Here is a 14372-nt window from a genome sequence, read left to right as displayed (position 1 = left end):
TCAGTAGGTAAATGGATAAATAAAGAGTGGTACATACAGAAAATGGAATATCATTCAGTGCTAAAAATAAATGCGCACTTCCCTAGTTGAACAGTCGTTAAGAATCTGCCTGCCGATGCAGGGGACATGGGTTCAACCCTTGGTCCAGGAAGACCCCATATATCGTGGAGCAACTAGGTCCATGCACCACAACTACTGAGCCTGTGCTCTAGAACCCCCAAGTCACAACTACTGAGCCCATGTACAACTACTGAGGCTTGCGTACCTAGAGCCCGTGCTCTGCAACAAGAGAAGCCACTGCAATGAGAAGCCTGTACCCCGCAACGAAGAGTAGTAGTTGCTCACTGCAACTAGAGAAAGCCTACATGCAGCAATGAAGACCCAACGCAGCCAAAAATAAATAATAAATAAATAAATAAAATTATATAAATAAATAAATAAAAGAAACATATCTTTAAAAAAATACATAAATAAAATAAAAGTAAATAAGCCACCGAGCCATGCAAATACATAGAGGAATCTTAAATGCAGATTACAAAGTGAAATAAGCCAATATGAAAGCTTGTGAAACTATGTAACGTTCCGCAAAAGGCAAAACTATCGAGACAGTAAAAATATCAGTGGTTTGCCAGGTGTTGCTGGGAGAAAGGAATGAATAGGTGAAGCACAGAAGATTTTTAGGGCTGTGAGATTACACTGTATGATTCTATAATGGTGGATACATGTCACTATACATTTGCCCAAACTCATAAAATGTGCAAGCACCAAGAGTGAATTATAACATAAACTTTGGATATTGGGTAATAATGATATGTCAATGTAGATTGATCAGTCATAACTAATGAATCACTCTGGTGGGGAATGTTGATAATGGCGGAACCTGTGCATGTGTGGGGCAGGGTTTTATGTGAAATCTCTGTACCTTCCCTTCAATTTTTCTAACTAAAACTGCTCTAAAAAACAAAGTCTATACCAAATGAAAAGAAATACATCTTCCAACTAGAATATACCAAACACACAACCTGTATACCTGAATCAATGACTTGATTAAATCACCTCATTTATATAATTTTATTTTTTTCTGAAAATATTGGTTGTTTCTTGATTAATTGAATCAACGAATTGGTCATTAAGTGGGCAAAGCTTTACTACTGTTGTTAACATTAACAAATTAATTTGTACATTTCCTACTGAAGTCCTCATTTCAGTGTTGTCCTAACTAAAGTCAGCATAAATCTTTGAACATTGACAAAAATAAAGGAAGGATTATCTTAAAATAATATTTTTTGTACAAAATTTTTTCACCTTATTTGATTTCCTATTGCCTTTGTGAAGAACAGTTCTTTACATGTAAAGTATATATGTTTATTTTTTATGTCATTTTCTCCAAAACAGACAATATACTTAAAGTCTTAACAGCACTACCTTCACTTTCTCCTCAAATGATTTTTCCTGCTTAGAATTTTATCATTGGTATAATTAGTGAAGATCTAATATACATAGGAAAATGTTTATAACTATTCTCTCTTAGGCTTCAAGCAGACACCACTCATCGAAATTATTGTACTAGGCAGACTATTTTGTAAAGCCTTCAAATATAAAGTGAAAAGCAAATTAATGAGGGCAATATGATAACTGAGATAAATATAATAATAATGAAACCTGTGCTTAATAAAGGCTGGAAACAAACATAAACTTTGCTGGAAACATTCAAAAGGAGAGGTATGTGATTTATCAGGGAGGGAGAAATGAAAACCAAAAGTGAGAATTCAAAAAATAAAAGAACAAACAGAGTGGTCATATCCTGCAAGGAAAAAAATATATACCAGGCTCTTACATTATTTTAAATTAAAATTCTACTGCAACTAATGTACACTGGTATCTTCACATTCAATAGTTAAGTCATAGGGCTTCCCTGGTGGTGCAGTGGTTGAGAGTCCGCCTGCCGATGCAGAGGACACGAGTTCGTGCCCCGATCCAGGAAGATCCCACATGCAGTGGAGCAACTGGGCCCGTGAGCCATGGCTGCTAAGCCTGCATGTCCGGAGCCTGTGCTCCACAACAGGAGAGGCCACAGCAGTGAGAGGCCCGTGTACCGCAAAAAAAAATTTAAGTCGTAAGTGAATAGGATAATAGTTTTCATGCCAAAATAATAGGACAACCTAGGCAGTTTTTGTTTGTCCGTTTAATTACTCAGGAATAATTTTAGTTATTTCTAAAGTATATTACTATTTTAATATTTAAAAATTTTATTTAAGGTAGATAGTACTCTATCAGATGAAATTCATATTTGGATATTTGTAGAAAATAAATTATATATTATATGTATCTGTATACACATACATATATGTGTATTGATATACATATACACAGATATATTTAGTCACTAATGCAATCTGTAGAATCTTCTTCTCTTTGAAGAATTTATTTTCAGAATTTCCATCATGAAGTGCAAAATGCAACACATACAATTGATGTATCTCAAGCACAAAAGTATTTCATTTTCCTGAAAGTAATTTTCCATTCTTACATTGGTATTTTTAATAATGGTAAGTTGCTTCGCTTTGAATTTGAACAGATTTATTTTAATGTATACAGATTATTGGAATTTGTTGTTTTGTAAAGAGTAGGTAATCCATATATTACTTTCCAGTCATATTTAAGCTAGTGTTGTGTTTGTGTTTATATTTAATGTGCTAAAATATATATTCATGTGTAATCTGAAAAATAGCAAATTTCACTGAGACTTTCTTGGTATTGCTATCATTTTAGAATTGTAAAGAATTGAAAAACATACTATCAAAGCATATAAAATTAAATACTTATATTTTCTTTATTCTTTTATTATATCTCTATTTTAGCAACAATGCATTTATTTGTACACCAGCTCATCATTTGAGCCAGATGATGGCTCACGTTATCTTCTGAAGAATAATAGATTGTTGTGATGTTGGAGGGTGGATAATGAACCTTAAGGCCTTAACACTTCTTGAATTTATTACTAAGTACTAACATGGGAATGGCTGAAGCCTAACCAAGATATCTATTTCTATTTGTGATTTTTAGGAATCCAAATGACTTTTAAAACCTTCAGAAGACAAGTTTGCTATCAAATATTTTGGAAATTCTATTCAGACTTTTAAAACCTAAGCTCCCATTCCCCCCCATTATTAACTTCATATATACTCATGGTAAAACACAGAGTAGTATAAATCAGAAAATAATAAATGAATTCCCATAGTATCACCCACCAAATGTAACCACAATTAATAACTTACTTTGATGTTATTACTTACAATACTCCATAGAACTTCTGTTTATTTAATTACTCCATACTCACTCCATATGAAAATCTTGTGGCCTCTACTATCCAGAAAGTGACCTTTTCTCTCTACTTAACTGCTATCCTAATCTCTTAAAGGAGTCTATTTTCAATAGCTAACCAATGTGACACTTCTAAAGTGGAAACTAAATCATGTCACTCTGTGCAAAACACTTCAGTATCTCCCTATTTTTCCCAGAGTATATGCAAATTTTTCATATTGTTTGGGGAAGAAAAAAAACACATGATTACAAAAGTACCTGAAATAATTGTTATATAGAGTCATAAGAAACTTTCATGTGGATAAAGAATCATTAAGTTGTAAATGGTAGAATCCTTTATTCATCAACAAATATTTTATTGTGTGTTTGTATGCCAGGTGCTTAGTGAGATGAAAAACATAAGAAATTTAATGAAAAATTTAATTGTCTCTGCTTTTTATATAATGATATTGTAGTGTGGAAAAGGAGCAGGGAATCACATCAGTAGAGTACAGTTTCCAGGAGTGGACTAATGGACTAAAGGACACTCTGACCTGGGAGAATTTGTGTAATTAAAACTTCATATGAGAGAAGGGAATCAAAATAACTAACGCGATTGGGAAAGGAAATATTGTATGTAATGTATTAGTCCTAGAAGAGGAATCCTGATATAGATCTCACAAAAAGAAAGCTGTGTGGTGATCCCTTCTGAGATGTGACAGTATTCGGCAGTTCAGTAGGAATCAGATGGAGGGATATAGACAGCTTGAGAGGTAAGCAATATGAGTTTGACATTCCTGTGTGAGAACAAAGGATGGAAAAGGCATGTTCGTTTTGTGGTTCATATAAATTTAGTAAGAAAGGTAGGATTTGGGGTTAATATTAATTTAATAGGAATTTAGGTTTTAACCAACATATTGGAACTATCTCAGTCCATGAGATTGTATGTCTATCTTGTTTTTTCCATGACAATCTTGTATGTATCTTGCTTTTTATGTGAGTGGACAACTATGATATAAGAGAAATGTTGAATTTAAATATCATACTTTAATGTTGAGTTAAACATCCATTAAACTGATTTTTACTCATCTTTAAGTCTCTTAAGTCCATTAGTTTATTGTTAAATAAACAAATATCTCATGGGAATTTAGTGAAGGGAAGCTCAAATAAGAAAAACAAAGATGAAAATACATATGTGATATTTCAAAAGACAGATGTGGCACAAGTATAAAGCAAATTTTGCTCTTTGGAATACTTATATAGTTTTTGTAAAACAAAATACCTGATATGGATGGCTTCACCTTTATTGGCAAAAATCTTTTTCCAGAACATTATACCTACTGATCAGATCTAACTCTCCACAAATATCCTCAACAGAATTCTCATGCAGCTCCCTGTCACAAACATTCAGAACATGTCCTCATCTTTGAAAAGTATAGATCATTTAATTCATTGTAGACTCATCATTTTATTTACTGTACCTTTATTGGTTGAATAGTTCCGAAAAATACAATTTCTTCTGTGAATGGAGACAAAAATTCTTTTTTTATCAAATTTGGAGAGGCATCTGGCAATGCCAAACCATAGCATAAGACCAGCAACTGTGTGCTGAGGGTACAGTGAGGGTGAGAGTGATGAGGGTAGGGGACAAGGCATCAATGAGTGCCTGCCTCTTTACTAAATAAGTAAATGAAGAGGGTCTCAGGACTATATAATTTAACAGCTTTGTACTGGGAGGCTGGGGTCCATTTGTGGTGGGGGCAAATAGGCTGGGCTGGAAAAAGAGATGGGTCAGAAAAGTTTGAAACTTCTATTTCCCATGATCAATGCATAGCTTTCCCCAGCAGTATATGCTCCCAGAGACCTCATTTAGTGGGAAGAGAAAATTAATGTCAGTATAATCTTATGAAGAAGTGTTGCTAGCAGCACTTTGTTAAAAAGGCCAGTTTCTTTTAAAGTTCACCATGTATATATTGTGCCAGTACCCATGAGGAAACTCTTAATTCCAACATGCATCCCTAGTGCAAATTAATATCTTCATTCTTGCCATTGCCTGTCTATTTCTGGAAGCAAGTTATTCATTGTCCACATCTTTGAGGATTCTCTGTCTAATCATGTACAGTTAAGATGTATGAAACCTTTCAATTTGTTCCCTCTTTGCCACGGTGAAGGGTACTGAAAATCCTGACACTAACCACTTAGCCAGAGGCTACACAGCAAGCACCTTCAAGTAAAACTTAGGTGAACGAAGGAACTGACATAACATTGTCATTGCAATTCTGCTGCTGTGCCAACTGTACTTCAAAACAGACATGTCATCTGTTATCCTTTGATGGTCTTTTTTTTTTTTCAGTTTTATTCCTGCAGGTTGGAATAAAGCTCTTATCTAAGACAAAAAAACAATAGGGCATATTAATAGTTCAATGGCCATTGTCAGTCATAGTGAATACCTATTATTGCTCTGCAAGGTGGTGATTAAATCTGAAAAGTTACCAGACTCTCTGTTCCAATTTAAAAGTAAAAATCAACAGCTCTATTTTAAAATTTTAGGGGAGGAAATTAAGGTGTCATTATCTCAGGTATAGAAAGTAGATTCATTTAAATCAATCTGATGAGTAATATTAATACTTATGATTTCTCTAATGTTGCCAGGAATATTATATAAAAATAGAACATAGAGTAAAAGGAGATATATTATAATTAAAATTTATTAACTTAAAATAATCCTTAATAATATAGGCAATATATTAATTACAGAAAAGAGCAAAAATCCTGGAGACAAACTGCCTGTCCTCAAGTACATGTGATAATATTTAATAGCAATGAAATCTTTGGCAGGTAATTTCAACTTTCTATGCCTCAGTTTCCTCATCTATTTATTAAGTAATACCAAACTCATAGGGTTTTTTAATATCTGAGTTAATACATGTAAAGTGTACATCATACTACCTAACATTTCTAGGGATTCATCATTACAGGTATACTATCATGAAGTTAAAGCAATCAGTCAATCACCATCACTTCCATCATGTATTTTTCTTAATTGGCATAATTCTTATGAACTTTATAAAACAGAAGAAAGTATATTCTTGATCTGAAAATAATGTTATTGTGGATTAATAAATAAAATTAAATCCAAATTAGACTGAGGCAGCTTCCATAAAAAATGTGCTAACATTACAAAACAAATTATCATAAAAATCTCACTGTAAATGCTGCTTTTCAAAAACTAGGATCATTCATAATGAAATGACAATCTAGGTGGATATTAATTAACATTCTTGTTACATATACTGAAGGTAATTACTGGGGGTACGTTAAATGAAATACTGAAATAAAGAAGATGAATTTGACAACTGGAATTCAAAAAGTACAGGCTCCAACCATTTATAATTATGATAATTTTGTATGTCAAAAACTGTAGTTACGGTTCTTATAGTAACTAAGATAGACCCTACTGGATTACACTCCTGCAGACACTCTGGTAATAAGGCCTGGAACTAATACAAAAACAACTACTTGAATGCACTGGAGAGTAGAAAGAAGCAGTTAGACTCTTGTTGGGACTGCATACTCAAAGGAGGAAAGAAGGAAGCTGAATGAAGCAATTTCTAATATTTGTGATTTTAAACTTGGGACTAAAGTGTTGAGTATGTGCCATCAGCAGGGCACCAGTGGAAAAAAATGGTGAACCAGGCATTTTAAGCTAGGTACTGTAGCCAATGAACAGAGTAGAGAATGCCGGAAGGGAAAGAGCCAGAGAAGAAGGTACATTCTACTTACCCATTCCCTGAATCTTCAAACAAGCATATGAAAAACAGACACAAAAAAACTCAGCTGAAAAAAAAAAAGATCTGAACTAAGACTGGAGTTGCTGCCCAAGAAACAGAGTTTGAAATTAAATCCTAGCCAAGATACTTAATTGACTACTAAAACAAAGGAAACACCTATCAGAGAAAAACAATGGAATCTGAAATCCCACAAGTTTACAGTAAGAATGGCCAGAATGTAATTCAAAATTACCAGAGAGACAAAAAACTAAGAAAATTGTACATATTCTTAAGAGAAAAAATAATCAACCAAATCTGACCCAAAGATGATCTCTTATTGTAAATAGAATGAGGTTAAAGTAGCTATTGTAAATGCCTTCAATAAAGTAAAACGAATGCTTTCACAGAATGAAAAAGCAAGAATTCTTAGCAGAAAAAGAAGTTTCAATAGAACGATAAGAAGGTTTGAGGTGTGATCAGCATGGAAGAGGAGGAATACCCTGAGCTCACCTCCTCACATGGGCACACCAAAATTACAACTATTTATACAGCAATTGCTTATGAGAATGACCTTAAGACTGCCAGAGGACTTCCCTGGTAGTCCAGTGGTTAAGACTCCATGCATCCAATGCAGGGGTGTGGTTCAGTCCCTGGTCAGGGAACTAAGATCCCACATGCCATGTGGTGCTGCCAAAAACCAAAACAAAACGAAAACAAAGACTGCCAGAAAATAGTTTACACAACTAAAGATATATAAAGAAGGAAAAAAACAAGAGGATTAGGAGGGCTAAAGGTACAGTATAGTCAGGACCCTGACTTGTTGAAAAGACAAGGTCCTATATAACACCAATGAACAAGTGGAATTTGAAATAAACAATACCATTTAAATTAGCACACCCCCAAAATGAAAATGAAATAGTTATAAATATAACAACTACTGTGTGAGTGTGTGTGTGTGTATGTGTGTGTGTGAGTGTGTATGAGAGAGATTTATATGAGGAAAACTAAAAAACACTCATGAATGAAATCAAAGAACTGTATAAATGAAGAGTCATTCCAAGTTCATGAATAGGAAAACTCAATACAGTCAAGATGTCAGTTCTTCACAACTTGATCTACAGATTCAGAGCAATCCCAGTCAAAATCTCAGCAATTTATTTTGTGGATATCAACAAACTGATTCTAAAGCTTATAAGGAGAGACAAAAGACCCATAATGGCCAATAGAGTAATGAAGGAGAAGAATGAAGTTGGAGAACTAACAATTAGTGATGTCAAGACTTGTATAAATCTACAGTTATATAAATTTACAATGATCAAGACAGTGTGTTATTGATGAGGGAATAGACAAATAGATCAGTGGAAAAGAATCAAGAGCCTAGAAATAGATCCATATAAATTTAGTCAATTGATCACTGATAAAGGAGCAAATTCAACATAATGGAGCAAAAATTGTCTTTTCAGCAAGTCATGCTGGAACACCGTATATCCACATGCAAAAAAGTGAGTCTAGACACAGACCCTATATGCAGAACAAATATTAACTCAAAATGGATCACACACCTAAATGTAAAATGCAAAAGCAAAAATGTCTAGATGACCTCGGATTTGGCAATGATGTCTAAGAAAAAACACCAAAGGCATGATCCATGAATTAAATAATTGATAAGCTGGACTTCACTAAAATTAAAAATTCATGAGAGGTGGAGAGTAGAGATGCAGAATATTTGAAATGAATTTGAAACTAAGAGATCAGCAACTTAAAACAATCATGTATATATATAGACTGCTATATCAAATTCTCATGGTAATTGCAAACCAAAAATCTAAAATAGATATACACACAAAAAAGAACCCAAGCACAAGACTAAAGTCATCAAATCACAAGAAAAAAGAACCAAAGCAGAAAGGAAGAAAAATGACCTACAAAAACAAAACAATTAACAAAATGGCAACAGAAACATGCATATTGATAATTACCTTAAATGTAGATGGATTAAATGCTCCAACCAAAAGACACAGACTAGCACTGGCTGAATGGATACAAAAACAAGACTCGTGTATATGTTGTCTACAAGAGACCCATTTCAAGCCTAGGGACACATACAGACTGAAAGTGAGGAGATGGAAAAAGGTATTCCATGCAAATGGAATTCAAAAGAAATCTGGAGTAGCAATACTCACACCTGAAAAAATAGACTTTAAAATAAAGATTGTTACAAGAGACAAAGAAGGATACTACAAAATGATCAAGGGATCAATCCAAGAAGAAAATATAACAATTGTAAATATATGCACCGAACATAGAAGCACCTCAATATATAAGGCAAATGTTAACAGACATAAATGGAGAAATTGACAGTAACAAAATAATTGTGGGGGACTTTAACACCCCACTTACATCAATGGATAGATCATCCAGACAGAAAATCAATAAGGAAACACAGGCCTTAAATGACACATTAGACCAGATGGTCTTAATTGATACTTAAACATCATTAATTCCTAAATCAGCAAAATATACATTCTTTTCCAATACACTTGGAACATTCTCTGGGATAGATCACATTCTGTGCCACAAAGCAAGCCTTGGTAAATTTAAGAAAATTGAAATCATATCAAGCATCTTTTCTGACCACAATACTATGAGATTAGAAATGGACTATAAGAAAAAAACTGTAAAAACACAAACACATGGAGGGTAAACAATGTGCTACAATGGATTATTGAAGGAATCAAAGAGGAAATCAATCAATACATAGATATGAATGAAAATGAAAACACAATGACCCAAAATCTATGGGACACAGCAAAAGCAGTTCTAAGAGGGAAGGTTATAGCAATACAGTAAGTCGCCTACATACGAACCTTCAGGTTGCAAAACTTTTAAAGATGAGAACACGCATTCCATCAACACCAGACATAAGTGAAATTGCAGCTTGCCCTCCATTTCCTATGGCTGATGATCCTTCAGCTCTACTATCTCCCACCTCCTACAAACAGTAACCCTTCTTGCCTGTTCATTCAATGCCAACCCCTGTATGCCAGCTGTTGTACTGTACTACTGTACTTTTGAAGGTACTATGCTGTAAATATATATATAGATAGATAGATAGATATAGATATATATTATTTTTTTTGGCCATGCTGTGCAGCATGTGACATCTTAGTTCCCTGACCAGGGATCAAACCTATTATCCCTGCATTTGGAGTCTTAACCATGCGGTTAAGTTAAGTCTTAACCATGCGGAGTCTTAACCACTGTATTGCCAGGGAAGTCCCCAAAATATTTTCTTTATTTTTTGTGTTTGTTTATTTTTTTATGCATTATTTGTGTGAAAAGTATTATAAACCCGGTACAGTACTATATAGTCAATTGTGTTAGTTGGGTACCTAGGCTAAATTTATTGGACTTACGAACCAATTGGACTTAATGAACATGCTCTTGGAACAGAACTTGTTCATATGTAGGAGACTTACTGTACAAGCTTACCTCAGGAAACAAGAAAAATAAAAAACTAACATTACAGCTAAAGAGAAAGAAGAACAAACAAAATCCAAAGTTACTAGAAGGAAAGAAATCTTAAAGATCAGAGCAAAAATCAATGAAATAGAGATAAAAAAAAAACTGTAGGAAAGATCATCAAAACTAAAAGCTAGTTCTTTGAAAAGATAAACAAAATAAATAAACATTTAGCCAGACTCATCAGGAAAAAAAGGGAGAGGACCCAAATCAATATAATTAGAAATGAAAACAGAGAAGTTACAAATGATACCACAGAAATACAAAGGCCTATAAGAGACTACTACAAGCACCTATATATGCCAATAAGATGGACAACCTAGAAGAAATGGACAAATTATTAGAAAGGCACAATCACACAAGACTGAACAAGGAAGAAATAGAAAATATGAACAGATGAATTACAAGTACTGAAATTGAATCTGTGATTAAAAAACTCCCAACAAACAAAAATCCAGGACCAGATGGCTTCACAGGAGAATTCTATCAAACATTTAGAGAAGAGTTAACACCTATCCTTCTGAAACTATTGCAAAAAATTGCAGAGGAAGGAATACTTCCAAACTCATTCTATGAGGCCATCAACAACCTGATACCAAAACCATACAAAAATACCACCAAGAAAAAAAAAAAGAAAGAAAGGAAAGAAAATTTACAGGCCAACATCACTGATGAACATAGATGCAAAAATCTTCAACAGAATACTAATAACCAAATCCAACAGTACATTAAAAGGATCATACACCATGATCAAGTGGGATTTATCCCAGGGATACAAGGATTTTCAATATCTGCAAATCAATCAGTGCGATACACACATTAACAGATTGAAGAATAAAATCCATATGATCATCTCAATAAATGCAGAAAAATATTTTGATAAAATTCAACATCCATTTATGATAAAAACTCTCTATAAAGTGAGCACAGAGGAAACTTACCTCAACGTAATAAAGGTCATATATGACAGACCCAGAGCTAATATCATACTCAATGGTGAAAAGTTGAAAGCATTTCTTCTAAGATCATGAATAAGGCAAGGATGTCCATTCTCGCCACTTTTATTTCACATAGTTTTGGAAATCCTAGCCACAGCAATCTGAAAAGAAAAAGAAATAAAAGGAATCCAAGTAGGAAAAGAAGAAGTAAAACTGTCACTGTTTGCAGATGACATGATACTATACATAGAAAATCCTAAAGAAGTTACCTGAAACTACTATAGCTCATTGAATTCAGTAAAGTTGCAGGATACAAAATTAATACACAGAAATCTGTTGCATTTTTATGCACTAACAATAAAAGATCAGAAGGACAAATTAAGGAAATAATTCCATTTGTCACTGCATCAAAAAGAATAAAATATCTAGGAATAAACCTACCTAAGGAAACAAAGGACCTGTACTCTGAAGGCTATAAGACACTGATGAAAGAAATAAAAGATGACACAACTGATGGAAAGATATATGATGTTCTTGGATTGGAAAAATCAGTAGTGTCAAAATGATGATACTACCCAAGGAAATCTACAGATTCAATGAAAATCCTATCAAATTACTAATGACATTTTTCACAGAACTAGAACAAAAAATTTTTTAATTTGTATGGAAATAGAAAAGACCCAGAATAGCCAAAGCAATCTTGACAAAGAAAAAAGGAGCTGGAGAAATTGGGCTCCCTGACTTCAGACTATACTACAAAGCCACAGTAATCAGAACAGTAGGGTACTTGCACAAAAACAGAAATATAGGTCAATAGAACAGGATAGAAAGTCTAGAAATACACCCATGCATCTATGGTCAAGTAATCTACCACAAAGTAGGCAAAAATATACAATGGAGAAAAGACAGTCTCTTCAATAAGTGGTGCTGGGAAAACTGGACAGCTACATTAAAAGAATGAAATTAGAACATTATCTAACACCTATACAAAAATAAATAAAATAAAAATCTTCAAAATGGATTAAGACCTAAATGTAAGACTGGATACTATAAAACTCCTTGAGGAAAATGTAGGCAGGACACTCTTTGACATAAATTGCAGCAATATCATTTTGGATCTCTCTCCTAGCATAATTGAAATAAAAACAAAAGTAAACTAATAGGGTGTAATTAAACTTAATTTTTTTTACACAGCAAAGGAAACCATTAAAAAAAAAAAAAAAAAGACAACCCAGAATGGGAGAAAATATTTGCAAAGGAATCAACTGACAAGGGATTAATCTACAAAATATGCAAACAGCTTATATGGCTCAATATCAAAAAACACAACCTAATCAAAAAAGATTGATTATAAAGAAGATCTAAATACACATTTCTCTAAAGAAGATATACAGATGGCCAAAAAGCACATGAAAAGATGCTCAACATTGTTAATTATTAGAGAAATGTAAATCAAAACTACAATGAGGTATCACCACACACCAGTCAGAATGGCCATTATTAAAAAGTGTACACATAAATGTTGGAGAGGATGTAAAGAAAAAGGAACCCTTCTACACTGTTGGTGGGAATGTAAATTGGGACAGACAATATGGAGAATAGTACGGAAGTTCTTTAAAAAACTAAAAATAGAGCTACCATATGATCCTGCAGTCCCACTCCTGGACATATATCTGGAGGAAACCATAATTCAAAAAGATGCCTTCACCCCAATGTTCATAGCAGCACTATTTACAATAGCCAAGACATGGAAGCAACCAAAGTGTCCATCGACAGATGAATGAATAAAGAAGATGTGGTATATATTCAGAATGGGATATTCCTCAGTCATAAAAAAGAATGAAATAGTGCCATTAGCAGCAACATGGGTGGACCTAGAGATTATCACACTAAGCAAAGTAAGTCAGAAAGAGAAAGACAAATGTCATATAATATTGCTTTTATGTGGAATCTAAAAAATTATACAAATAAACTTATTTACAAAACAGAAATAGACTCACAGACATAGAACACAAATTTATCATTACCTAAGGGGAAATGGGGGGAAGGATAAATTAGGAGTGTGAGATATATATAAAATAGATATATACAAAATAGATAACCAACAAGAATATACTGTATAGCACAGGAAATTATACTCAATATCTTGTAACAACCTATAATGGAAGAGAATGTAAAAAAAGAATATATATATATAATATATAAATATACACAACTGCATGACTTTGTTGTACTCCTGAAACTAACACAACATTGTAAATCAACTATATTTCAATAAATATTTTATAAATACTAATAGAAAAAAGAAAGTAAAAAAAAAACTTTGCTCTGCAAAACTCAGTGACAATGAGACTTGACAATGTCAAGAGAACAAGAAGACAGGCCACTAACTGGGAGAAAATATTTGCAAATCATATCTGATGAAGGACTCTTATTCAAAATATTCAGTAATAGGAAAACAAATAATATGATTGAGAAATAAGTCAAAAACCTTAACATCCATCTCATCAAAAAAGATAAGCAGATGCCAAATAAGTATAAGAAAAAATGCTCCACATCATGTGCCACCAGGGAAATGCAAATCAAAACAATGAGATACTAGTACAAAACTATTATAATGCCCCAAATTCAAGTACTGATGACACCAAATGCTGGCAAGAAAGTGAGCAACAGAAACTTATTCATTGCTGGTGGGATTGCAAAATAGTACAGCCACTTTGGAAGACTATTTGGCAGTTTCATAAAAAACTGAACACATTCTTAGCATATGATTCAGCAATCTTACTCCCTGGTATTTACTCAAAGGAGTTGAAAACTTACATCTACACAAAAGCCTGCA

Source organism: Globicephala melas, chromosome 3 (genome assembly GCF_963455315.2).
Source record: "Globicephala melas chromosome 3, mGloMel1.2, whole genome shotgun sequence".
In the NCBI taxonomy this organism is placed as follows: Eukaryota; Metazoa; Chordata; class Mammalia; order Artiodactyla; family Delphinidae; genus Globicephala; species Globicephala melas.
Note: the sequence above shows the minus strand (reverse complement) of the source record.